Raw genomic sequence first — 27,487 nt, forward strand, 5'->3', positions numbered from 1 at the left:
CTGAGCCTGGATCTAGTGTAGGCTCTCAATGATCAGCCATTATTTTTATGGAAGTGATTTTGAGACGTCATTTATGCTCCTGCTTAGAGAACCCTAGATAAACTAATTTATTCCTGAATGCAGAAACAAATAAAAGTAAACAATATACAGAGATAGGTACATTAGAAGATCATTACAAACAAAACGACAACAAAAACACAGGAGTGAATAACACCCAACCTAGGATGATTATTTCTTAGTGGGTGGAGTAGTGCAGAATCAGAGGGAGAGGCAAGACAGTGGATTCTGAGGGCTGCCCAGTAGAAAAATGGAAATGTACAAATTGTTACATTAGGAAGTAGTTTCACAGGTTATCGTTTTAACCTTATGCTTCATAACTTCATGGATTATGTTATTTTGCCTGTATGAAATATTAGTTTATAAAATCACAGACATGAACAACAGAGTGGGAACTGACTGTGGGAGCGGGAGATGAGATGGACAGAGGAAGGCAAAGGGGAAAAGTGGGACAACTGTAACAGAATAGAAATAAAAATGATTTAATTAAAAAGATTACTTAATAAAAAGATAAAAATCAAACTTCTAATGGTGTTTAGGTTCAAGGAAAATCTTTTCTTCCATTTGAAGATTTTGGTCAATCTGATCCAAAATTAACACTGAAAACACAAAAAGTGTCCTAAAGCAAAGGAAAATGTTACAAATTCAATCCAGCTATTTCCATTTCTAGGCAAAGAGCAAACCTCATGCAAGTAAAAGAAATAAAAGTGAACGTTCTAAATTAATTCTTCAGTTTAAAGACATTGTGTTAATAATTAAGATTTATTAAATTTTAATAGGTTTTTAAATTTGACTCTTTGTATTCAAAATTAACAACAATTTGGGGAAGCCAAAAGGAATAGATCATAAGCAATTCATAGTCTATTACTTTACAAATACTTTTAAAATACAAACATCTATATTTTTATATGCCTGGAATATATAATTCAGGAATGAGTAAAGGAAAAAATAATGAATGAAAATTAAAATTATTCTAAAGAGTATATATGGACCTTTCAAGTAATTTTTGATCACTATCTTTTTTTACTTACTGTTTTCTTTAAGTCAAGTCTTCCTTAAATACTGAGTGGTGAGTTAGTGTGTATGTGTGAGAGAGAGAATTATCCATTTCATCATATTTTAGAATTTTATTCCATGAAATTATATTTTAATCTTTTCTAGAGCTTCTGGTTTCTACTTTTCTAAATTCAGGGTGCTTATCTAACTATCTAGTGTTCCTTTTTTCCCTGGTTATTATGAATTCTAGAATATGATCATGTTCTCTCAAGATTCCTATCACTCTGATTTCCACAATCAACCATCCTTGCTAAAAAGAAATATGCCAAAAGAATTCACCTACCAGTTTCCATAAGTGTTCACATATGCTCTAAAAGATGATATTTTCATGAAAGCAAGTAAAAAATGCCAATCATTTGTTCTGCTTTCAGTAAATTGCCAACAGACTGTCAACTGACATCTGAAAACTGAGCTACCTACATACCAGGGTGGACAAAAGTAGGTTTACAGTTGTGAGTACATGAAACACAGAGTTTACTCCTGTAGCCCTTTGTATTAATTATTGCATTATTTTCCATACAAACAACTTTGAATCACTTTTGCCCACCCTTGTATATCTTAGCTTTATGTTGAACAATCTCTGTTAGGGAAGCATCAGGCACATATTCTGACCATCTTCTGTTTAGGGTATTACTCTCCCATGAAACTATCTCCTTAATTTTTCTCTTTTAATTTGTACCTGTAATGTCTTCATGTTTTGATTGATTGGTTTACATAAGGGTGTATTTCTTTCGCTGTTTCTCTTAAATATTTTCTAAAACAAGGTATACTTTTCCACTGAGTCACAATATTGCTAAGTATTAACTGGTGATGCTGCCCATGGGGCTATAATATACTAAACTTCCTATTTCAATTTATTACCCATAAACGTGTATCAGTATACATTTACCAGAGGCTGTAACACTTGTTTTTGACTCTCTGTACTGTTTTTCTACCAGTTATTGTACAAATGCATTTTCTTTCTATGCCTTCTGACATCTGATTTTCCAAATTTGTCTAAGCTTCATTTTTAATTGCCACCTTAAATTTCAATTAAAAGACTTCTTGGGTAGGTCATTGAGCAGGCTACCAAACATGTCCCTTGGCACCTTTGTGAGAGGTACTCTATTCCTCCCTAGAATGGCCTCCCCGATAGCTATCCACATTGCCTAGAGCACCACTCTGGTTTTCAACACTGTAGATTAAACCTGAATCTGACTCTTCTCACATTTCTTTCTTTCCCTCGGATTGCATTGATCTTCCACTGACACAAGAATGAAAGCAGTTTTCAATATATTTGGGGTCCTATTCTTTATACCCACTATTTGGTGCCCTTGAATTATTAGAAATGATCCACAGTCAATTTGTTGACAGATCTTAGTAAGAGCATGTGCTTCTTAGTCATCGAAACCACGGCTGGTGTTTGGCTGCCTACATAGTTCAAAAAGAAATCTAACATGATCGTTAATACCTCTTCTTTCTAGGGTTTGGAAAAAAATCCCTTACAAACGTTAGTGCTTGTGATTCCTTCTATGATTCTTTGGCAAGGGCTCCAGTACAAGGACCACAGAAACAGATTCTGTAGTTTACTGCCTTCAGAGGCCTAGAGAAATTACTTTAGTCCATGGAGCTCCAATTTCCTTATTTGTATAGAAAAAGATTTCAAACCTCATTGCATTGTAAGAATTAAGTCAGTCACAAATGGTATAGATACTATTTCCTGACCAGTAAGATATACTTAGTACGTGGATTACTTAGTGGAATGGATTAAGGGTCATGTGTTGGGGGTTGGGAGGAGGGAGTCAATCCTTTAGTAAGATTTCTTTCCCTCCATCCTTTTCCTTTTAATTTATGCCACATCCTTCCACTGAACTGCCTCTTATTACAAAGTTTATTCAAACACATGGCTGGTGATTGTCTTGGACAAGAAGTGGTAACACACACTTTGGCTGGTCATTCATTTATTTTTCCCTTGGTGACTATTCCTGCAGTGCCTCAAGCTAAACTCAGCCTTTATGGGTCCCTGAAAATCACCTCTTTGCTGTACCTGTTCATCACAGAACAGCTAAACTTCTATGGATACCAACTTTGTATCAGACTTACTGTGCCTAATTGCTAAAATCTGCTACATGTTAGGGATCATTTCTCCCAGCCAAGTACCAGTCCAGACTACTTAGGCAAATGTGCACCTCAGAAAGCTGGTGATGCAGTTCCTCACCACTTCCATCCTGTCAACTGGAAAGGTCCCTATTCTGTTGACTTCTAACTTACAAGTCTCCATTTTCTCTTGAAAACCTTCCTTAAAACAACAAATGTGCAGCTTGGTTATTTGTAAAAGTTTAAGATCCTTAATTATTTTAAAGGAGAAAAAGGACCACTATATAAAAAAATTAAGGGTGAAACAAAAAGTAAGAATGTCATTTCTAGTTAGCTGTGCACTTATTTATTTAAGGCAATGGCTCATATGAATAACTTAATACTTGTAAACACCAGTCCACAAATATCTTTTAGCCTGCTTTTCTTGACCAGGTAATATTTTAAAACAAAGTTAAACCTTTCAACAGAAATCTTTTATCTTGACCAAAAGTTATAGTAGCCAAAGAATTATTTCAGCCATTTATTCCTTTTCATTCACATTTATCAAGAAAACACAGGGATTAAATTTTACTTCTTTTGGAAAACCACATAAATTCAATTAAAAGGGGGTGAAAACTGGGGAGATTATAGACCAGGAGCAAATCAATGTCAGCAGGTCTCTGACCAGCAATCTGTGATCAGAAAAAGGACTAGGGGGAGATTTCATTCATTCATTCATTTTCATGATGACATTTATTGAGTGTTTATTCCATACCTGATATTGCTCTTTGTATGGGCATTAAAAAGAGCACTATGTTGTGGCTGATCAATCAGTGAAGTGACACTGGACAAATTACACAAAAATAGATACAATACAGGGTCTGTCCAGAAAAAGTCCAGTCATTGTTAATATAACAAGAATGGTTTGCACAACATTGATGTAACCTGGCAGCCAAGGAGAGTGGACTGAAATGCCCATGCATAAACAATGACCACTTTACTGTACTAGTCAGTGGGGGTAACGGATGTCGTTGAGTGAGCAAGCATATGTGCTGTGTGGCTGTCACATACAAAATGGCTGAGCAAGTAGAGCAACGAATCTGCATAAAATTTTGCATGAAGTTTGGACATTGCTCTGCGGAAGCTATTTAGATAATTAAGAAGGCCACAGCTACGGGCAACTGGTGATTGGCAGCTTCATCACAACGTGTCCCTTCATGCATCATGTCTCTTGTGCAATTTTTTGGTGAAACATCAAATTACCCAGGTGACTCAGCCCCCTTACAGCCAGATTTGGAACCCAGTGACTTCTGGCTTTCCCAAAACTAAAATCACCTTTGAAAGGGAAGAGATTTCATACCATTGACAAGATTCAGGAAAATATGAGGGGGCAACTGGTGGTGATTGGTAGAACTATGTGAGGTCCCAAGGTGCCTACTTTGAAAGGGACTGAGGCATCATTAACCTGTGTACAATGTTTCTTGTATCTTGTATTTTCTTCAATAAACGTTTCTTCTTTTCATAGTACATGACTGGATACTGAAGGACAGACCTCATACTCTGTTGTGTAACAAGCAAATTTAAGGAGTAAAATCAAGTATGATAGGAACTCTGTTAGAAATATGGGTAAGAACATTGAGGGGATATAAATATGGACAGTTGTTTAGTTTTGCTTAAGAGAATCAAGAGAAGCTTTATAGATAGAGTGGGTACTACTGAATATTGGAAGATAGCTAGCAATCCACCACTGTATGGTTACAGCACAATCCAATGTAGTTTGCTTGTTTACATCTTTTCTTGAAATTCCATAAAAATATAGATAAACATCAAAGCCCCAGAGGCTAAATTCTAGATTTAAAAATAATAATAATCGAAGAGTATGTAACCCAAAAATATAAAGAAAAAGGCTCATGTATTGTTTAGTAGTGACAATTTTATGGGTGTTTACTGAAGATAACTAAAAACACTGTGAAGCCTATCACTAATAAATTATAAAAAGAACTTTAAACTGTCAATCATGGTAACAATCATATAAAATGCATTTACTAAATTCACTTTAAAATACTTATAGATAATTAAACTAGAGAAAATAGGTGATCTTAGAAGAAAGAAAAAATGTTTAGTAATTATGTTTTATATGCTTTGAACAGAAGTATTATAATTATAATGTATTACTGTTAATAATTACCTCATAGAGCATATTTAAAAATAAGTAAAAATTTTTACCATAGTGAAAATTAGAAGTATATACTATAAAAATACCAATAATTATTGCTGAAGTTGTTAAATAGCATCATATCACATGTTTTCTATATGATTTTCATACTTCATTTCCCTCCATATCCTTTCCATTTTTGAAGACACTCTAAATACAGTCTTATAGAAAGAATATCTAAACCACTGCTTATAGAATCAGTCTTCAAAAATATTTCAATAACTGGAACAGTAAGCTAAAACTAAGATTATGAGTGTTAACAGTGATAAATAATTTATACAAAGACAAAATTCAAAGGCAAACAGAAGAACTGATTTAAAACAGTTTACTTCAAAATGATCTGGGTGTGGTAATTGACTGCCAATTCAGCATGCCCCAATACATAACATTTCCTTAAAAAATAATAAAGCATCTTGCATTAATGGAAGCCTGATTTTACAGCAAGTACTCCCAATGCTTCTTGGCCAGACCACATCTAAATTATGGCATTTACTTCAGGACCTATTGACAAAGTGAGAGCCTGTCCACTGGAGAACAAATGAGATGATACAGTCTCTAAAAGTTATATCATGTGAGCAGGAGATTAAAAACAAAAAATTCCTTGTCTCAAAAAGATGATTTAGATTTGAAAACAGCTGTTTTTATGATTTTTCAACAGGTAACTTTAGAATAGATCAGCTTGGCATCCAGGACTGGAGGAAACATACAAGACACAGGACAGCTGGACCCAGAATTAGGCTGGAACTGAACTAATCTGCATGCAGAAATGCAGATTAATTGCTTTATTTTTTTAACTAGAAATAAAAGAAAAAAATCATTAAATCACATTCCACCAAATTCAAAATTTATGATATATCAACATGAATGAAGTATACATTTATTAATCTACATTATAAATGTAAATAAAAAACAACTTATCAATAGTGAGAGGGGGGCCTCATAACCTCAGACAGACAGAAGAATCAGCTTCAGCGCTACCTGACTGGTAAGGAGTGTGTGGAGACTCAAGAAAGCTGGCTGGGCACCCAGGTGCAGCAGTTCCAGAGGGATACTTAAGCAGCCAGTTGGATCCCCTGGAGAAGAGTGGGGTCTAAACCATAAGTGGAGATCCCCAGCCTACAGCACCAGAGTCCAAAAAGTACACAGATAATGGCCAGCTGCGAAAAGCAGCAGGGTTACTCTCTGCCAGAGACAGGAAGCCGGAGACGCAAAGAACCTTTTAAAGGGCCAATGCATAAATTTGTATTTTCAGCCACCTACCCTGGTCTCTAGCAAAGGCAGGGGCAGAGTGGGCTGGAGATGCCTGAGGAGAGACTGGAGATGGAAGCTTTGGGGAGAGAACTGAGAGAGTAGTTGAAGGATTCTGGTGTTGACTACTCCCCCACATTAGGCAGCAGCTATCTTGCTCAGACAGACCACTCCCATGAGCAGCAAAAGCGTGAGAGGACACAATAGCCCCGCCCCCAGGAGGGACTCAGTGCTGGTCTAGTAGTGCTAAAGCCTGGCTGCTGAGTACAGAGTGGCAGCCACAGATAGTAGACCCCTGGCTAAAGGGGACGAAGAGTGGTCTAGAGACACTTGAGAAAAGGCTGGAGACAGAGGCTTTGGAGAGAGAACAGAGAGAATAGCTGGTGGGATCCCAGTGCTTACTACTCCCCCATACGGCAGCAGCCATCTGGCTCAGGCAGACCACTCCTCTGAGCAGCAGCAGCCTGAGAGGACCCAATGAGCCTGGACCCAGACGGGACTCTACCCCACCCCATGGTGTCTCCAAGCCAGCCTGCTGAGTGCAGAGTGACTGGATTAACAGCTGAGGGAGTCAACCACAGACAGTAGATTCCTGGAAGTCTTGAAAAGACTGCCTAAGATAAGACGGGAAAATATCTGACATCATCAGAGGCGGATCCAGAAAGAAAAAACAGCAGTCTCATACCATAGAGGTTCAACCGTAAAGTCAGGAAATCAAGACAGAACAATTTAAGAAGCAGAAGCAGAAAAGAAGAGTCTCACAAATAATAGAAGACACAGAAACACCACCGCGCCCCCAATCACAAGAAAAGGAGGAATGCCCAGAAGGAGAATGAAATGAAATAGAGGCAAGTAAACTATCAGATACTGAGTTCAAAACAGTGGTTCTAAGGAAGCTCAATGAGCTCAGTGAGCTCAGAGAGAACTACAAAAAACTACAGGGAGACTATGAGGAACTTATTGCAACCTATATCAGCATGAAAAAGGACACAGAAACTATCAATAAGAGACAAGAGGAAATGAAGAATATAATTTCTGAACTGAAGAACACAGTAGAAGGAATCAAAAGCAGGTTAGATGAAGCAAAGGATCGAATCAGCGAGCTGGAGGAAAGGGTAGAAAAAAGATGTCAGAAAGAGCAAGAAAATGAAAAAAGACTCGACAAGAATGAAGCAGCATTTAGGGAAATGCAGGACAACCTGAAACATAATAATATGCATAGACTAGGGATATGAGAAGGAGAAGAAGAGGAGCAAGAGATAGAGAACCTGTTTGAAAAAGATGATGGAAAACTTCCCTCATCTGAGGAGAAAAAAGTCACACAAGTCCAGGAAGCACAGAGAGTCCCATTCAAGAGAAACCCAATGAGGCCCACTCCAAGACACATCATCATTAAAATGGCAAATATCAAAGACAAATAGAATCCTAAAGGCGGCAAGGGAGAAAGAGAGTAGTAACATATAATGGAGCCCCAGTAAGAATACTAGCTTACCTCTCAACAGAAACACTACAAACCAGAAGGGAATGGCAAGAAATATTCTAAATCATGAAAAGCAAAGGCCTGCAACCAAGACTGCTCTACCCAGCAAGGCTCTCAATTAAAATGGAACATGAAATAAGGAGTTTCCCAGACAAAAGAAGGCTAAAAGAATATACCTCTACCAAACCAGCATTGCAAAATATGCTAAAGGGACTGCTTTAAGATGAAGAAAAAGAGTCTATGAATACCCAGTTCCTTTCACAGTCACCAATCTTGATATTACCAATATTTTTAATACTTATTAATCTGCTTGTGACAATGATGTGTTACTGTAATTTTTACTTTATTATTTGTTGAACTGAAACCTGTTTTTGTATATTTCTTGACTATTTTTATTATTTTTAAAGTTTTAAATGACTTTTTAGTATTCTTTATCCATTTTTTTAATAAATGTTTGTAGAATTTTTTCCCTAAAAGAAAAACTATTAACCCTGTTTTAGATGTGTTGTAAATACTTTCCTATTCTATTACTTGTCCTTTAACTTTTTTATATTACTATACAGTCTTAAACATTTAATATGTTGTTAATATTTTACTTTATGGGTTTGAATATTTTACTTCAGGGTAAGAAAAATATTATTTTGTATTTTCTCCAAAACTCCTTAGATTTTGCATATTGATTTTTAACTCACCTGAATATTTTTTGTATAATCTGTAAAATAGGGCTCTATATTGGTTTTATTTCTAGGAATAGTGATCCATGCACCTTATATGTTGAAAAGCCTTATTTTCCCCATTGATTTGAAATACCAATTTAATCATATATTACATTTTTAGAAAGATATATACATTTGTTTCTAGAATGTTTGTTTTATTTCAGTGATCTACGTGATTATTTCTGTGCTGGTGTCATGTTGTTTTAATAGATGAGACTTGGTAATGGATTTAAATTTTTTAATATTTTATGATGGATTTTGACATTTAAAAAAATAAATAAATAAAATCAATCTGCATTTTAGAAAAAAGAAAGAAGGAACTCCTACCTTTAGTGAAGACATGGATAGAACTGAAGAACATTATGCTAAGTGAAATAAGCTAGTCAGTGAAAGACAAATACCATATGATCTCACCTATAAATGGAACCAATCAACAAAATAAACTAATGAACAAGATAAACCACAGACAGGGAAACATGGAGCAAACTGAAAGTGACCAGAGGGGATGGGGAAGGAGGGCAATGGTGGAAAGAAGGAGAAGGGACTAAACGAAGAACATGTATGAATGACCCATGGACATGGACAAACAGAGTGGGAATTGACTGTGGGAGTGGGGGGCGGGGTGGGATGGGTGGAGGAGGGCAAAAGGGGAAAAATTGAGACAACTGTTCTAGAATAAACATGATTTAAAAATAAAATAAATAAACATTAAAAATGTAAATAAGATCATTATTTCAGGACCCTTTTAATTTATTAAATGATACTGAACCATGTTTAATGGTTTAAATATTGCCAATTGTTTGCCATTTGGATTCTGTAATATCACATGACTCTTATAAGCCGCTAAAGCAAGTCCTGTAAGTTGTTTCTTGTTAACACTTTGTTAGCAGTTCAAGTCAGTAGGAATAAAGTTTTTCATTTCTTTCACTATATTGAATAAAGTTCACTGTAAAAAATTCTACTTATTTTTTTAAATCTGTTTCATGAATTCCCCTCATTCAAACTATCCTTATTGCAATTATTCTCAAATAATGGTACTTCACTACTTCATAACTACTGAGAGCAATGAAATTCTAGCAAGGAAAAGCAATGAAACCTCCGCTTTCTCTGAAATTTTTATCATATTTAGAATCCTACAACAAACCTACCTTTGAATTTTTCTTTTCACATTTTATAATCAATGTAATATGTTCTAAAGCCAGTAAATGTATCAGGTTATAAGGTCAACTGTTTCATGCTCTGCCTAACTCAGTCCATGTGTGATGCAATGTAATTATGGGACACCACAGGAAAAGCAAGAAACAAGGCATAAACATCACCTATTTTTAAATCCTGTTTATGGATTTCTCATCATTATTTCCATGTTCACAGAACTCAATTTCCCATATCTTGAAATGCTCCAAAACCAAAACTTGAAGCATGATTTCTGCTCCTACTGGACCCAACCAGAATAATCCATCAGATGTTTCCACACTTCTAGCCAACTGGAACATTCTGAGATGTCCTTCCCTCCTATTCCCAGGGATCCTTGCCAGAAATGTGATCCTCAAGACAAAATATAATCCAAAAAAGGCTTCACAGATGACTAAAAGACTAAAACACTTCTGGTGGAAAACAGTCTCCTTTTTTTTATTAAGAATATGCTTTAAATAAAATTTTTAGAGCTCTTCCTTCACCAATATGATCATGTAGTTCTCCTATTCTCAATTTCCTTCTCCAGTTCCTCTACGAAGAACCAATTATTCACTCTTTGATGTTCACACAAAACAATACTTATATCTTGATTTTCTTTCTTCTATTCCTAATTTTCTTTTCCAATTCCTCTACAAAAAAAAACAGTTATTCACTCTTTGATATTCCAACAAAACAATATTTATACCTCAATTTTCTTATCTACATAGTAGGACTAGTGCTCTGGTCAGTGTGGCTCTTTTGGTTAGAGCATCATGCTATAACCACAAGATCGTGGGGTTGATTCTTGGTCCAGGCACATGCTTTGGTTGCAGGTTTGATCTGCAATCCAGGCACATGGAGGAGGCAAACAATGCTTCTCTCTTGCATAGATATTTTTCTCTTTCTTTTCCTCTCTCCCTAAAAAAGCAACGAAACAATGTCTTTTGTTGAAGGATAATAATATAAATAATGATAATTTAAAATGCAGGTCTACTAATTTGACCTTATAGAGCTGTTGGAATGATTAAATGAGACTATATATAAAGTGGGCAGTCTAAAGTCTTCCTCATAGTGAGCACTTAATATACAGTAGCTAAAAGCAAACAAGCAAAAAAACATACAAAACATAAATAGTGAGTAATTAGAGATTCCCTGAGGGCTGGAAGTATCTCCTATTTATATGGGTACTCTCTATACCCTTACAATGAAATGTGTTCAATACATGGTCTTGAACTGAACCATGATCTCAATAGATGTAGGCAATAATGGCAAAGAAAGGAGGGAAACAAAGGTGACTAAGGACTTGAAGTCAAAATTTGAAATACCCATTGTAGAAAAATGCTAGAAAATAAAGGAGAATTATAATAAGACTGAATTACTTACGTTATGTGCAATGATCAGAATTGAACTAATAATCAAAAATGAGGACCCATTATCAGCAAATTACTTCACTACGATTTTCTTTGTAATCCTTTTTGTTTTATGCCAGGCAAATTGTAATGACAGAGAAGTACTGCTTAAGCAATCAAATTATTTTATGTTAACAGAGAAAGTTTAAATATGACCCATAACTAATGAAGAAATTATCTCTGTATATCTAATAATACCTCACAATTAAACAGTACTTTACAAAAGGCTGTCACATGTATCTCAGACTTTGACCTTAACAACAAAACAGAATGAATTATAAAATTAATTACTTCCTCTGCAAACATTTCCTGCATGCAATGGTTAAATGTTGGGGGCAAAATAATGAAGGAAATTTGATATATCTACTGAAAAATTGATGGAAAAAAACAAGACATAGATGCTGGGTCATGCATGTGACTAGCCCAAATGAATGCTCAGAACTTCTTTTGAAGGCCCAGAGTCACATCTCCATAAACATGTCATCGTCAATTAGACATTACAAAGAGGTAATATTAATAAAATATTGTGGGAACTTTTAAAGAAATGACATAAAGATCAATCAAAAGCAACATCTTTTTATATTTTTATTTTTAGAAAATATTTAAATATGAAATGGGTACAGTAACAATATATCAAAATGCTATTGAAGAAAACAGGGAGGAGACTTAAAACTTTAAGAATATTATATGAAGTAATCCAGATAATTTTAGAATTTCCTCTGATTTTATAACATAAATTATTTCAACTTTCAAGAATTATCATACATAGATTTCTTCATATTATTAAAAAAATACAACTGTCAATAGTATACTTTGTCATCATTTTTAACTATGCCCACAGGACAATCAAAAGAATTACCTAAAATGTGGCATTTAAATGAAATTTAGCTTATCTCAAAGAAAAAGCATTATAAGCTCAGACCAACATTATCAATGGCAAACTTCTTTATACACTTCTGTATTAATTATGACTTTACATATATTTATATCTTATTTCCCAAACTGATCTTTGTAAGAATAGGCAAGTTATGCAGAACCTATAACACTTTTTTTTTGCAACAAGTGCTAAAAATATACACTGTTTGATTGTTCTTCACCAGAGTATACTAATGACTTTTATATCAGACATACATTGTAGCAGAGGCTCTGGAGCCTGACTATTTGGGTTCAAATACTACATTTGGCATGGACTAGTTATAGAACCTTGGAAAAGCTTTCTTACTTTCTTTGTACTTCAGTTCCCTTTTAGAAAGTGGTCCTTAGTAACAGTACTTACCTCACAGGGTTGTTATAAGAATTAAGTGAGATAATATATATCAAATGTTTAGAAGGAGGTTTGGCATTAAATAATAAGTACATGTCATTGTTGACTTTATAATCATTATATTTGAAAAGATAGTAAGAAACTATTATGCAGCCTGTGAGGCATTCACAAACAATCTCCCCCAGGCTCATTGAAATCCTGAGAAAGTTTCTAAAAGTTCTATTCCCTAAGATCATCTTTAAAAAAAAATGTGTGTGTGTGTGTGTGTGTGTGTGTGTGTATGTATGTATATATACACACACAGACTAAGGTATTTACTGTAAATTGGAGGCCATCAATTTTAAAGAAGTTCATGTTACTTTTAAACTCCCATTAACTTTATTAATCCTTTACAAAACTGCTATATAAAACACGTTTTCCATCTGTACCATCACTGGTAGAATATTCTCTCCTACTTCCTGTCAATTCTAAACTAAGAAGTATGAAAGCTGTTTTAAATTATCGTCAGTTCTGAAAAGGTAAATGGTGTCAGGGATTCTGGGCCTCAATTTATGTTTAATAAAAATGGATTTTTTTAATGTTTTGATTAATTCTAGTGAGAAAATAAGTGGGATAAATAAGTAGGTAATTTTCTAGTCTAATTTTTGAAAAGATGAATGAAATGATTTTTGGCATTTTATACTAAAATAAAAAAATCTTCTACAGTATAATATGTATATAAATAAATGAACGACTGGTCTGATCAACAACTTTTGCAATCCATGCTGTGAACATTAGAAGGCTTCTTCTCAGTCATAAAGTGTGCTTTGACAAACATAGTGAAACTTAACAATATGCTAAAAATAGTGTCTTAGTCAATCCAGACTTCCAAACCAAAAAAAGCCAACCCAAACATTAAGTAAAAATAATGACAAATGTGACAGATAAAATTGGGAAATGGACTACCACAAATGAAATAAATTTACAGTCTTGAAATAAACTATAAATTTTGGTTAATGAAATACCTGAATAGGGTAAGGAGTGAAGGGAATATTACTAAAAGATAAGCCAGATAATCCTCCCACCCAAAATAGTATGATAGGTGAAAATAAATATAATTTAAATATAATGAGTCAAGAATTTATTGAGGGTGAAAATAGGAAAATTAGATAAAGTATTCAAGTCTATTTTTGTACACATAACAAAAGCATCTAAAATTAATGAAAATATTTTTCCTCCTTCAGGAAACATGAGATCAAACCTTTGCTCAGATTGTAAAGAACATTTCATACCAGACTCACTTAAATCATTTCTTCCCCTTGGAATTATTAAATTAATAGTTACAGGAAACAAATAGATGTACATATATTCTGCATTTAGACTTTAAGAACAATCTCAAACATATTTTTAAAATTAAATTACTTTAAATTGTTATATGATAGTGGTGAGAAGCAATCTTAGAAACTGAATATTGGCAATGTTTAAAGTGTCCCACTGTAGAACAGTGGTTCTCTTCAAAAATATGTCTGGGTAAACTAAGGAGACCAAACTAAATTTAAAGTTTCCAAGATAATGATCTTCAAGAAAATAAAACACATGTATATAGTGTCTAATGATCCCTATCAGGGACAGAAAATTAGAGTCCTTTTTCTCATATAAAGACCAAATTATTCATCTTCTTCTGTAATTTAGTAGAGTGGACTCAAGTTGAAAAAGTCATATCTATAGCAATAAAGTTTTGTTAATGCAAAGTGGAGCAAGTTCTAGAGAATCAATGTAATATATTGCGTCCATGGTTCTTGATACTGCATTATAAACTTAAAAAATATGTTACAGGGTAAATCTTATGTTAACTGTTCTTGCTACAATATAATTAAAGTTTTAAAAAGTGTCTAATTATGCATGGAAAAACTGACAGACTGAAATGTCAAATCTATGAAATACAGTCTCATAAAATCAGAAAGATTACAGAGAAACTGAGAACAGAACCTGTAATTTATTACAAATTATTTATTTCTATAAACTAGTATGGAATAGGCAAGGACTCTAACTTTACAAAACTTTATATCTTTTCAATTTTATATATAATGTATTACATATTAAATAATATGTATATTATTTAACAGAATAAACAACTTGTAATATGGAAAAATTCCCTAAAACCACAGAGCAGAGCAGAATGGTAATTAAACCACTGAAAATAAATTGTCATAATTAGTCTCATAAAGCTTAAGATTAGAAGACTTTATAACCTTCCTAGGAATGCATCACAGTAGCACAGAATCTTTTCAATGTAAAATATTTTGAAGAATTTCTTTCCAACTCATTAAAATCTAGTATTAAAACTACATTTTTTATTGCATTCATAATAGCATCTAAATTAGAAAATATGGAAATGCAAGGGACTATATAGATCATAGTATAAGTTTTTTGCATACATAGAGAGATTTCCCTCACCTTTCCTAAAGAGGAAGGAAGGAAGCCAGTGTTGAATGGTCAACACCAAGTCATTCATTCACTCATAATTTTAAGACATGTGAAATTGACATCTCCATCCTTTTAAGGAGTTGTACATGTTATCAAGCCATTCTCAATATCAACCATCAACAACATTACAAATAAGTCTGTCCTGACAAATAATATAGTTCCTGACCCCTCCTTCAAAGAGAAAGATTTGGGGATCAACCTTCTTCCTCTGCTCCCCCGAACCTTCATGAAAGACACACACACTGTATTCAGTTTAGGGAAAGTGAAAACAAACAAAATCATAAGTGATTCAACCATAAAGAGTTTGATTCTTTTCAGAAAATTATATTGTGGCAAACTCTATTCCCCAACAAAATAAGAAATTACTATTAAACATGATCAAGGGATCTGAATCCTATTTTTCAAGTCTGGTAAAAGCAGATATAATGAGAGGTCATAGCCTTTAACTACCTATATCCTATAAATGTGAACACTGGCTTTCTATTTTCTGTTATTTAGTAAGCCTGAATAAAACTTGTTAAAGACTCATATATTAATGACTTGTTTACAATTTCAGGATTTCCCAAAGGTCCAATATCATAAATGCTGAAAAACATAAGTAAATAACTTTCTTATAAAGCATGCCTATAAATTGCAAAAGTTTTAAAGGCAGGTTTTACTATGTTTAACTATTCATAATAGATCACAGAAATTTATTTTTCATTGTCTTTTGGGGAGTGAAAATTGACTGCTACGCTTGGAAAACCCAAATATAGGAGACATTTCAAAGATACTTTATTGAGTTGAATTTTGAAGGACATCATGCACTAAGTTTTAGAAGAAGAACTGGTACACAGAATGACAGTTTTTATAAACCTCTATTCCACAAATTCATTAGTTCTTTTAGGTTAAACCATATCCTCTATAAAATGGTATACATATTTTTATCCTAATAGCATAAAAAGTCCATAACATGAGTTCTACTCTTACTCTCTGAAAACAGCATTATAAAAATAATGTAGCCACATTACTTACTTTGAAGATATTTGGATTCCCTCTATGAATCGTCAATAAAATATCTCTGAAAGTTTGTCATTCAATATCTTCCTACCCCCAAGTATTCAAGTATTGTGTAGCTCACTACCTCAAAAGGCAACTTTCTCAATTTTTCCTGTTCCTAATAGTTGGAAAATTCCTTTCAATCCCAAATCAAATCTGCTTCCTTATAAATCTACTTGTTGATCCTATGTCTTCCTTCTAAAACAAAATATAATAAATAATAATGCTCTTCTATTTGACTACTATTCAAATATTTGAAAGTGTATATATACACATATACATACAGGATAGAGAAAAGTAGGTTTACAGTTGTGAATATGAGACATAGAGTTTATACTTGTATTATTTATTATTATATTATTTCCATACAAACACACGTGCATGCATATATATGCTTTTTAAATATTAAGAATATTTAAAAAGAATAAATTATATTAAAATTTCACAAAGGGATTAGGACCTAATCAAAACTAAAGATTAAAGATAAAGAAAACAACGCACAGAACATTAGAGAAATTTGGCGGTAAACCTGAAAGAAGTGGTAAGTGTATTTGTACAAGTCAGAAACACGTGACAGTTATTTGTGCCAAGAAAATGAGAGAGTAAAATAGCAGCCCACCGGCCATGAGTTTGGCAAGAAAAATAAGTTTTAAAAAGTTAAATTGCTCAGTCACTCAGCTAGTAAATGACAGAGAGAATCTGAACCTGGGAAATTCTGCTCCAGAGACTGTACCCTTAATCAGGCACAATACTGCCTCTCAACCCTACAGTGCTTGTTCAGGAAATAGGCCAAACCAAAACACATGTGAGGCCAATTGCTTCAATCAGAACCATGATAGACACTATCACAAAACCCGCTTCAAAAAGGAAAGCTTAAATCATGATTTAAAAGTTGCTACAGCAAGCAAGAATTAAGTTGTGACCTGAATTCTGGAACCCAGACACCAAATTTCAGAATCTTTAAAGAGTAAAAACAATTTGATAAAAAGAGAAGAAAAAATCTACTGTATTATGTTGCCTTGCCTCTGATATCTTTTTCTATCCTGAATAGATACTTCAGAAAGTCGGAAGCACTTGCCATAACCACCTAAGCTATCTCCCCAACATACTGAAAACAGAGTATCAGTAATAATATGGAGTTTTCAGAAGAACATAGGGTTACAGTTCTTAAGATAATTTCTGCATGTTCTTTTAAATGATGCATCTTACACTGTTGTCATAACAACACCTATATGTCCATGATTTTCTAATGTTCTCGGAAAGCTCAATTGGCCCATAGAGTTCAGTTGTTGCTCAGAGAAAAAAGAAAGGAAGTCTAAACGTACACCTGAGCCTTATTGTTCAGCTGCAACTGCTGGGTTACCATATGGCCCTGAGGAAAAAAATATACCCAGAAATACATCTGTCATTTCAACCTAAGCTATGACTACAAAACATAAAGTTGAATGTAAGAAAAAATGCTGAAATATGCAAACAGTATTAATTGATGTAAGCTAGACTTACATCAGAAGCTTCTGACAGAGTTTGCCCATAAATATCTTTTTACAGGAAAGTAAATTGAAGATTATAGAAAACTACTACACAGGAAGTAACAAAAGTGGGAGTACTAGATGTGCCAAAATATGTTGGACTTCTGTTGAGTAATCAGAGAAAATATTACACACACACAAAAAAAATAGCTAAATGCACTACTAAAAGAAACCTTGAAAAATGGTAAAGATTAAATTGGAACATATTACTTTATTATAAAAACAGAGATCTTTAAAAATTTAATTATCTACAGCCATATGACTAATGAGATTTCTAGGAAAAAGTAAAAATAGGTACAGAGTAGATATTTCAGGGATACTAATAATAAAAATAGATGGTATTTTTCCTTAATGTTCTGCATTTTCCAAAATTTATACAAAGTATAAATTCTTTTATGACAAAAACTCAAAAGGACTACAATAAGAGATTGAAGAAAATATATGATTAAAATCTGTAGTAGCTACAAAAAGATATAGTTCCATTTTTTAAAGGAAGAAGAAATTAAACTGATGTGCAAGGACACATCACATGGTGTAATGGAGCAACCACTTTTGGAATGCTGTCAGTACTAAGACATAAGAGAAATGCATGAGCTTATATATTCCCTTTAAAAATAGTACATGACACTTTTTTCAGCCTCATCAATCTCTTTAACCCAAGACCAGTCACTCTCTATTACATCAATATCTTCTATATCCTTCATAGAAAGAAATAACAGTACAATTAACAACTTCTCACTGTAAACAACAGAAGCCAAAGAGAGAAAATTATATATTCAAATTGCTGAGGGGGAAATACTGTCAACCAAGAATTCTATATACTGAAAACTATCAAAAATGAAGGTGAAATAAAGACATTCCCCGATGAACAGAGTAATAAAACTTTGTACTAGCAAATGTACGATACAAGGCATACTAAAGGAATTCCTTCAGGTTGGAAGAAATCCATGAATACATGAGAAGAAATAAAAAGCACTGATAATGGTAAATATGTGAATAAATATAAGATATGCATACAGTGTAATATACTGTCCTTTCTTTTCTATTTCCTTTTTAAAAACACAAATATATCATATAATTGCAATTAGATATTACATATACAATTAATACAACTATTATTATATATAATTGGCTTTATAATAGGCAAATAATACCACAAAAGGGAAGGAAAGTAAAGGGAAGGAGAGAAGAAAGGAGGGAGACTGAAAAACAAGAAGAAAACTGTCTCAACTCTCAGAATACATGACCATGTAAGTAAAAAGTACTAAAGTATCTATGTAAAAAAATGCATTTTTGTTTATTCTATACCACTCAGCTAATCTAAGTTTAGCAAAGTCATAGGACTCAAGAACAATAGATAAAAAATAATTTGTATTCTTATATATTAATAAAATACATTTTTAATATTCTACTCACAATATGATCAATAAAGAATAAACATAAATTTAATAAAAAAGTGCAAGGCCTGTACACTGAAAACTAAAACATTTTTGACAAAAATTAAAGATCTAAATGAATTGATAAAGGTGTATTCATGGAATAAACAACTCGATATTGTTAAGATGGCTATTCTTTCTAAATTATCTATAGATTTAGTGCAATCCCTATCGAAATTCTGGAAGGTTTTTTAGAAATTGGCAACTGGATTCTAAAATGTACGTGGAAATGTAAAAAACCTAGAATATCTAAAACAAATTTTGAAAAAGAGCAAACTTGGAGTACTTTAAAATACCTAATTGCAACATTTAACTTTCATACAGTAATCAAAATATATTATCAGCATAAAGTTAGATATTTTTAAAAACTGAAAAGAATAGAAAAGTTTAGACATTGATTTTTGACAAAGTTGCCATTGCATTTTCTCAACAAAATGTGCTGAGACAACTGGCTGACTATATGGAAACAATCAACAATAAAAACTTTGTTCTTCATGTCATGTACAAAATATGCCTCAAAATGAACCACAGATCTAAATGTAAGAACTAAAATTATAAAACTTCTACAAGAAAATAAAGGAGAAAATCGCTGTAGTCTTGAGTTACAAAGATTTGTTAGATATATCAAAAGCATAATCCATTAAAGAAAATATTGGTACCATCAAAATAAAATTGTTCTTCACAATACAGTACCTTTTGAAGTAAATGTAATGTCCAGAATGTCTATTTTTAAAAGTGCAGTTCAAGAGTAGGAAGACAAACAACACAATTAAATATGGGCGAGCATCTGACTAAAATATTTAACCAGCAAAGCTATACCAATGGCTACTAAGCACGGGAAAAGATGCTTTAAATCATTAGACATCAGGGAAATGCAAATTAAAATCCGAGATATAATACCACTTTGCAACCGCTAGGATGGTTATGGTCAAAAATGGTGACAATACTCAGTGTTGGTAAGGATGTGAAGAAATTTGAACCCTCATATATTGCAAATGGGAAATGGTGTATAGCCTCTTTGTTAAATAGTATGGCAATTTCTTTAAAAAGTTAAACATATTTAATGGGATTATTTGCTTTTTGGGTGCTGAGTTTTATAAGTTCTCTGGAAATTTGGGATATTAACCTTTTATCAGATTTATCAGTTAATATCTTCTCCCATTCATTGGGTTGTGTTTTTATTTTGTTGATGGTTTCATCTGCTGTGCAAAAAATGTTTAGTTTGATTTTGTCTCATTTGTTTAGTTTTCTTTTGTTTCCCTTGCCTGAGGAGGTATATCAGAAAAAATATGGCTATGAGCATTGTCTGAGATTTTACTGCCTATCTTTCCTTCTATGATTTTTATGGTTTGGGGTCTAACATTTAAGTCTTTAATTCATTTTGAATTTCTTGTTTCATTTTTTCTACACATATCTGTCCAATTTCTCAACACCATTTATTGAATAAACTACCTTTAGCGCATTGTATGTGCTTACTTCCTCTGTCAAATATTAATTGAATGTACAGACACAGGTTTATTTCCTAGCTCTTTATTCTGTTCCATTGATATATGAGTCTGTTTTACGCTGGTACCATGTTGTTTTGATACACAATCCAATCAAAAAATGGGCAAAGGACCTGAATAGACACTTCTCCAAAAAGGACATACAGAAGGCCAATAGACATGTGAAAAAAATTAATACCACCCTGCAATATCACCTCACACCTGTCAGAATGGCTATCATCAATAAATCAACAAACAACAAGTGCTGGTGAGGATGTGGAGAAATGGAAACCATAGTGCACTGTGGGTGGGAATGCAAACTGGTGCAGCCACTATAGAAAGCAGTATGGAGTTACCTCAAAAAATTAAAAATGAAACTGCCTATGACCTAGGGATTCCACTTCTGGGAATATAGCTGAAGAAAACCAAAACACTAATTTGAAAGAGTATAAGCACTGCTATGTTCATTGAAGCCTTACTTACAATTGCGAAGATTTGGAAGAAGTACAAGTGCCCATCGGTAGATGAGTGGATAAAAAAGCTGTGGTACATTTACACAACAGAATACTACTGGGCCATAAAAAAGAAGAAAATTTTACCCTTTGCAACAGCATGGTTGGACACGGACAATATTATGCTAAGTGAAATAATCCAGTCAGAGAAAGATAAATACAATATGACTTCACTCAGATGTGGAATCTAATGAACGAACTGAACTAACAAACAAAATAGAGACAGACTCATAGATAAAGAGTAGGTTGACAGCTCTGGCAGTGGGCAGGGGAAGGGAATGAATTGATGGAGCAAAAAAGAAAAAGTACTCATGGACGTGGACTACAGTGTGGTGATTATGGGGCAAAAAGGGAGTGAGTGATGGTGGAAGAAGGTATAATAGGGATAAATGGTAATGGAAAAATACAATAAAAAGATAAAAATAAAAAAAAAACATACACTTAACATAGGACACAGCATTTCCTGTCCTAGTAATCTTCCCAAGAGAAGTGGATATGTATTCAACACAAACTCTTGTACGCAAATGCTCACTGCAATATACTCATAATAGCCAAAATCTGAAAATAATCCAGTGTCCATCAGCTGATGAATCGGGAAAAAAATCAGTGGTATATCTATGCAATGGACTATTGTTAAGTACTAAAAATGAACAAATTGCTCCTACATAAAACAACATGGTAAACCTCAAAAACATTATGCTAGACCAAAAAAAAGAAGACCACCTATTTGTATAATTACATTTATGGGAAATGTCTCGAAAAGACAAATCTATACAGATGAAAGTAGGCCAGTGGTTTTCTGGGATTGGGAATAGAAGCAGGGATTCACTGCAAATGGGGGTAATAAAGTGTTCTAAAATTGTATTTTTGTGATAGCTGCACAATTATGTACACTTACTAAAAATAATTTCACTGAATATTTTAAAAATGTTAATGTGAATAAAGAGAACATCATGAAAAATGGTGAGGTAGACAATACATTAAAAGCAGCTCTTTGGCTTTTAATTTATTGACACTTAAGTTACCAGCTAAAACAAAATTATTCTAAGTTAAAAAGGAACAATTACAATTGAGAAGACTGTAAACAACACTTAACTAAGGGCCTAATTTCCACCCCTATCAGAGCCTACAACAGTATAGCTAAATAATGTCAAAAATCCAGTAGGAGCCACCTCCTTTGTAAATTTAGGACTGCAATATTTGAAATAAAAACATGGTAAAATGTGCACCTTATGCATGACGATCACTTTAAGAAGTATCTAATTCATTATATAATCATCTACCTTAGCCTCTTCTGAACAGAATACAGTAACTATACAGTAACATAGCACTATACAGATATTGTAACATTACAGCCATTAAAAATGGAGACAGCCAGAATGAACTCCAGTAATATCTGCATCAGAATCTCAACTTGTCTAACCTACCATGTAAGGCAGTTTATGTTCAGGGGTCAGTTTAGAGAAAAATAAACAACACAAAATTAAAGATCTCATTTATTATTACAAAAGGAAAGAAAATTCCAGATAGTTTTTAATTAAGTTATGTCTATGTTCTATAACGCTTATTTATAGAGAAAGTCCTAATGTCATTTTGTCCATCACTAAAATATTGTTCAATATTTGAAATTTTCTAATAGAATGTTATGACCTAAAAAGAGAAGAAAAGCTCACATTTTCCCAAATTAGATTAAAGTCAAATAATGTGTTCTTAACGACCCAATGAAACTTGTCTTTGAACAGTGTCACTTTGGTATGGTAAGATTAATAAACTTTTCAACCATCATGTCAGAAAAAGCTGGCCACGTGACTAGGAAAGATAAAAAAGCATTTTGAAAATAACTCTGACCACAGAGATCAGAGGTTAATTCTTCCTTTATTCTCTGGAAATTATTTCCCAGGATTTTTTCATAGTTTCTAAATAATAAGACAAATATGAGGATACTTCCAGGGATTGAAAAAGAAATGTGTTGTTATGCTTTTCCTCAGTTCCAAACATGAGAACTAAAGCAAAGAAGAGTAACAGTGCAGTGCTATTGCTCTCTAGTAAAGATGATGCACTTCAAATGCTAGATTCCTTCCACAATGTTATTAAAGTTCTTTGAAGTGTTGCTACTAAGAAAAAATGTCAAAAGAGTTCATGTTATTTATTGTTTGTCAAAATCCATTGCTGCTTCAGGTCGTTCCTAAGCTAAGAAGGCCACTTTATTTTAGAAGCCACAGGCACAGCCAAGCGCTGTAGCAAGTGAACAGGAAACATATTAGTAGACACAGGTAATAAAACCTTGGTTCCAAACTTTCATGACTCTGAAAAAAACACCAAGAATTTTAAAACAATGACAGTCTACATAAAAAGCAGATCTAAACAGAGTTCCTATAGAGAAAGTGACAAGGGGTATTCCAGTCTTTTATTAAAAAGACGAGAATCAAGTCCCAAGTCACATTTTGTAAAGATGTTAGGTATATTTGCTATTTCTTTAAAATTATTAAATCTGTTAACCACCTCCAGTACTTCTTTAAAGAAAAAACAAACCAACAGTAACAGGAAGGGAGGAGGGAGGAGGGGTAACGGGTAAAAGAAGGGAAGGGTCCGGTCAAGGAACATGTCTAAAGGCCCCATGGACAAAGCCAAAGTGGGGAAGGATTGAGGGCGGGAGACGGCAGTGGGTGGGGCAGGGGAAAGTGGTAGCAGGAAAATGGAGACAAATGTATCTGAACAATAAAAATAAAAATAAAAATAAAAGAAATGAGGAGGAAAATGATCGGAAGGAATGTAACAAGTAGAAAGGAACATTAATAGTGGTAGAAGTAATAATAATGAACATTTATTTAACATTTATTTAACCAAGAGGCCAAAGATTTACTAAGAATTTTACAAGAGTATTCCATTTAATCCTCACAAATGACTTTCTGAGTTATTTGACAGCAAAGGTGCCAGAGAATTATTTTAACTTAGTCTCCATATTAGAATGAGCCTGTATGGTTGAAAAGACAGATTCCTCTCTGCCTTTTTTAAAAAGGCACCTAAATTCATTGAATTATAGGGATGACAGAAAGCTTCATTATCAACTGACCTCATATAAATTTCTATATTGTTAAGGTTGACTCATAAAGGAGTAAAAATATTTATTATTAGTCTAGTTTCCTTAATTTCCAAATGAATAAATTTGAGGCTCAGAGATTATAGGGATTTACTAAAATGATGATTGTCAGAGATACCTCTCTCCCAGTCTGTTGCCACTTGCCCCACACATCATGACCTTACAATGCAGAAAATGAAGCTACGTGCCAGTCCTCCAATTTCTAATAGTCCCACTACAAACACGGCCCTTTACATACAAGACAAGTGCTGGGATCTAAGTCAATGAGTTAGGTTTATATGACCAAATATTGATACCTGAACACACATTGGACTGTAACAAATTCCTTCTTAAACTTGCCACAATGCTTCAAAAGATCTAGGTGATGAACTTCCAAATTCTCAGAATATTAGATTAGAATAACCTGAAAGATGCACAAATTAACATGGATTCCCATTTAAGTCTTAATCCCCAAAGCTGAATCTGTTATTTTTAAATAGTAAACTAATTTATTCATATTTAATGCTTGAGATCTGATAAGAGAAGATGATTAAAAAAGGAATTGAGCTTAAACAAAGACAAAAACATCCCTGACCAGTGTGTCTCAGTCGTCTGGGTACTGTGCCGCAAAGCGAAAGATCTCCGGTTCAATTCTGGTCAGGGCCCACACCTGTATTGTGGGTTCCATCACCAGATGGAGTGAGTGTGAGAGGCAACTGATCAATGTTCCTCTTTCACATCAATGGTTCTCTCGCTCTCTTTCTCCCTCCTTTCCCCTGTTTAAAAATAAATAAATATGCCCTGGCAGGTGTGATTCAGTGGACTGAGCACCAGACTGTGAAGCAAAGAGTCGCTGGTTCGATTCCCAGCCTGGGCATAAGCCTGGGTTGCAGGCCATGTCCCCAGCAGGGAGCACATGAGAGGCAACCACACATTGATGTTTCTCATACAGAGGTTGCCCTGTATTTCTCTCTCCCTTCCCCTCTGTCTAAAAAGAAAATAAATAAAAATCTTCTAATAAATAAACAAAATTTTTTAAAAAGATAAAAACATAGGAATGCCATATGGAAAAAATAGAAAATTGAGAGAGAAGAATATGTGAGGCATGAATGATCACTTCGAGAAGATGTAGAGGGAACAAAATTAAAAATGGAAATCAACACTTTGTCAAGCCATCTGGAAGAGTTCTTTCTGACCTCAAAATTCTGTTGAATTAAATTCTGGCCATAATTACTGCATCAGATGCCTGTCAGTGACATTCTTGCTGCTTGGTAACCAACTCTTATGTCTTTATAACTCAGATGATGGTTTCCTATTTCATCAGTAGCTCATCAAATTGCTCACAAACATACTCTACCTCTAGCCATGCAGTTACGCACTGACTGACAACACAAAATGACAAAGGTCATGGTTTAGCAAAAGCATTACAGTTCATTTTGCACATGATTTACCGTCATTCAACTGCATGATTAACTTTTGTTTTTGCTGGTTTGTTTTTGTTTTTGTTTTGATGGCAGGGGTGGTGGTTCATAGGTATTAAATGAATGGCCAAAATAGTTAAATTATCATGAAAGCCTTCACTGTTGACTAAGAAATAAATATCCTAAATTATTTTAAAATAACACTTTCTTATCAAATTAGAAACATTAGACAACAAAGTTATTAACAGAAACAGCTATTGTGGGGAAAATAATGAATATCAAGGTCAAATTTATCAATAGTAACAATTTTTAACCCTGATTTTCTTTCTTATTTCCATGTTTTAAGACTATGAATTTAGAATTTAGCAACATAATAATTCAAAAATGTTATGCATCTAGTTAAGACCCACTCCAGGCCACAACTTTATTGACTAGTTTCTATTTGGGCTAACTGGAACCTCCCAAATATCCCATTCTGGCAAACCCAGATAAATGAGCAGAAATGTAAAGGTAAGATGACAAGACTCTCGTTCTTATTCCAACCAAAAATCCTGCCTATTGTTTTATTTTTAAACTGCCACTGACATGTTTAAATTATAATTGCATCTTCTCAATGAGCACAGTCCCTTATTACTGGAACTGGCAGGGGGCCTTGACATTTGAATCATCATTTCATTATGTCTATTTCTTACACTGGTATACAAATTAAATAGAAATGTAGCCAGATGAAATATGGAGTGGGGGGGATCTGAAGCAGTAACTTTAAGTTGAATTAATATTTCTCAAATCCACCAAAAATATAAAGCAATTAACGTCGGTAATAATATATTCTACTTCAGGCACATTTTTAAAAATATTAACTTCAATTCTAAAAGCCAGAGAGATGCTACAAATCCTCCTAACCAAATATTGTACTTCTGTAATACAGAATTAACACTTTAATATTCCCTGCATTACAAAGATAGAATAATTAGAATAATTCCATTTTTAACACAAGTACAAACATGGCCAAAAAATATATATACAAAAAATATATATAAATATATAAAATATATATATATTTAACAACTTTCTTCCAGTCTAAAAAGCTTCAAAATGGGTAGCAGTTATTGAAAATATATATATGTGTGTGTATGTATATACACACACATACACATGGCACAAGTGAAAAATAATATTTAAAACATCATGTATAATCAAATAAAAATAATGAAGTGCATTCAGACTAAAATATCCTAATACATACCAAAATGGAATCTGCAGGCTTTTCCTTAGATGTTTTCAAATCACTGAATTTATGTGATGAAAACACTACTGAATGATGATTCCTAAATCACCTGATTCAGTCATGAATAAGTGTGCATCCTTTCATCTTTCTCAAATTATTTGTTTACAATTTTCCTGTTGAATTTCAAAATTATAAAAATGAATAAATTATACTGATTTAAAAATCTTCAAAAATGTCTTTGTTTTCAGGAGGCTATTTCCTCTTTTTTTTTTATTTCTGCAGGCACTTTGGAATATGTGTAGATTATTCATTCACTGAGTTTTCAGTTGTTTCTGCAACACTTCCTTCCATCAGCCCAGTTCAACCTATTCATTCCTGAAAGCCAACACATTTCCCAAAATGCTTGGGAACAAGCCTAAGAGAACATTATTTACCTTGATACAAAATATTTATCTTGATACAAAATACTGAAACTCTATTGAAAACTAAATGTACATTCAAATGTCTACTCTGGTAATAAACATTAATTTTTCCTTTTAATCACTGAAAATATATCACCAAGTTTAAAATAGCCATGGCTGTTTTTTCTTCACATATTATTATTTATTTTGTGGTTGACTT

The 27,487-nt window shown here is 33.4% G+C and overlaps 1 protein-coding gene across 1 annotated transcript in view; it reads right to left on the reverse strand.

The window, feature by feature from the left end:
• Positions 1 to 27,487, reverse strand: part of GUCY1A2 (guanylate cyclase 1 soluble subunit alpha 2) — a 340,761-nt gene that overhangs the window by 228,424 nt on the left and 84,850 nt on the right. The gene's annotated exons all lie outside the window — the stretch shown is intronic.

This window comes from Pteronotus mesoamericanus, unplaced genomic scaffold (assembly GCF_021234165.1).
Source record: "Pteronotus mesoamericanus isolate MK-2021 breed Mesoamerican mustached bat unplaced genomic scaffold, CSHL_Meso_final scaffold_36, whole genome shotgun sequence".
In the NCBI taxonomy this organism is placed as follows: Eukaryota; Metazoa; Chordata; class Mammalia; order Chiroptera; family Mormoopidae; genus Pteronotus; species Pteronotus mesoamericanus.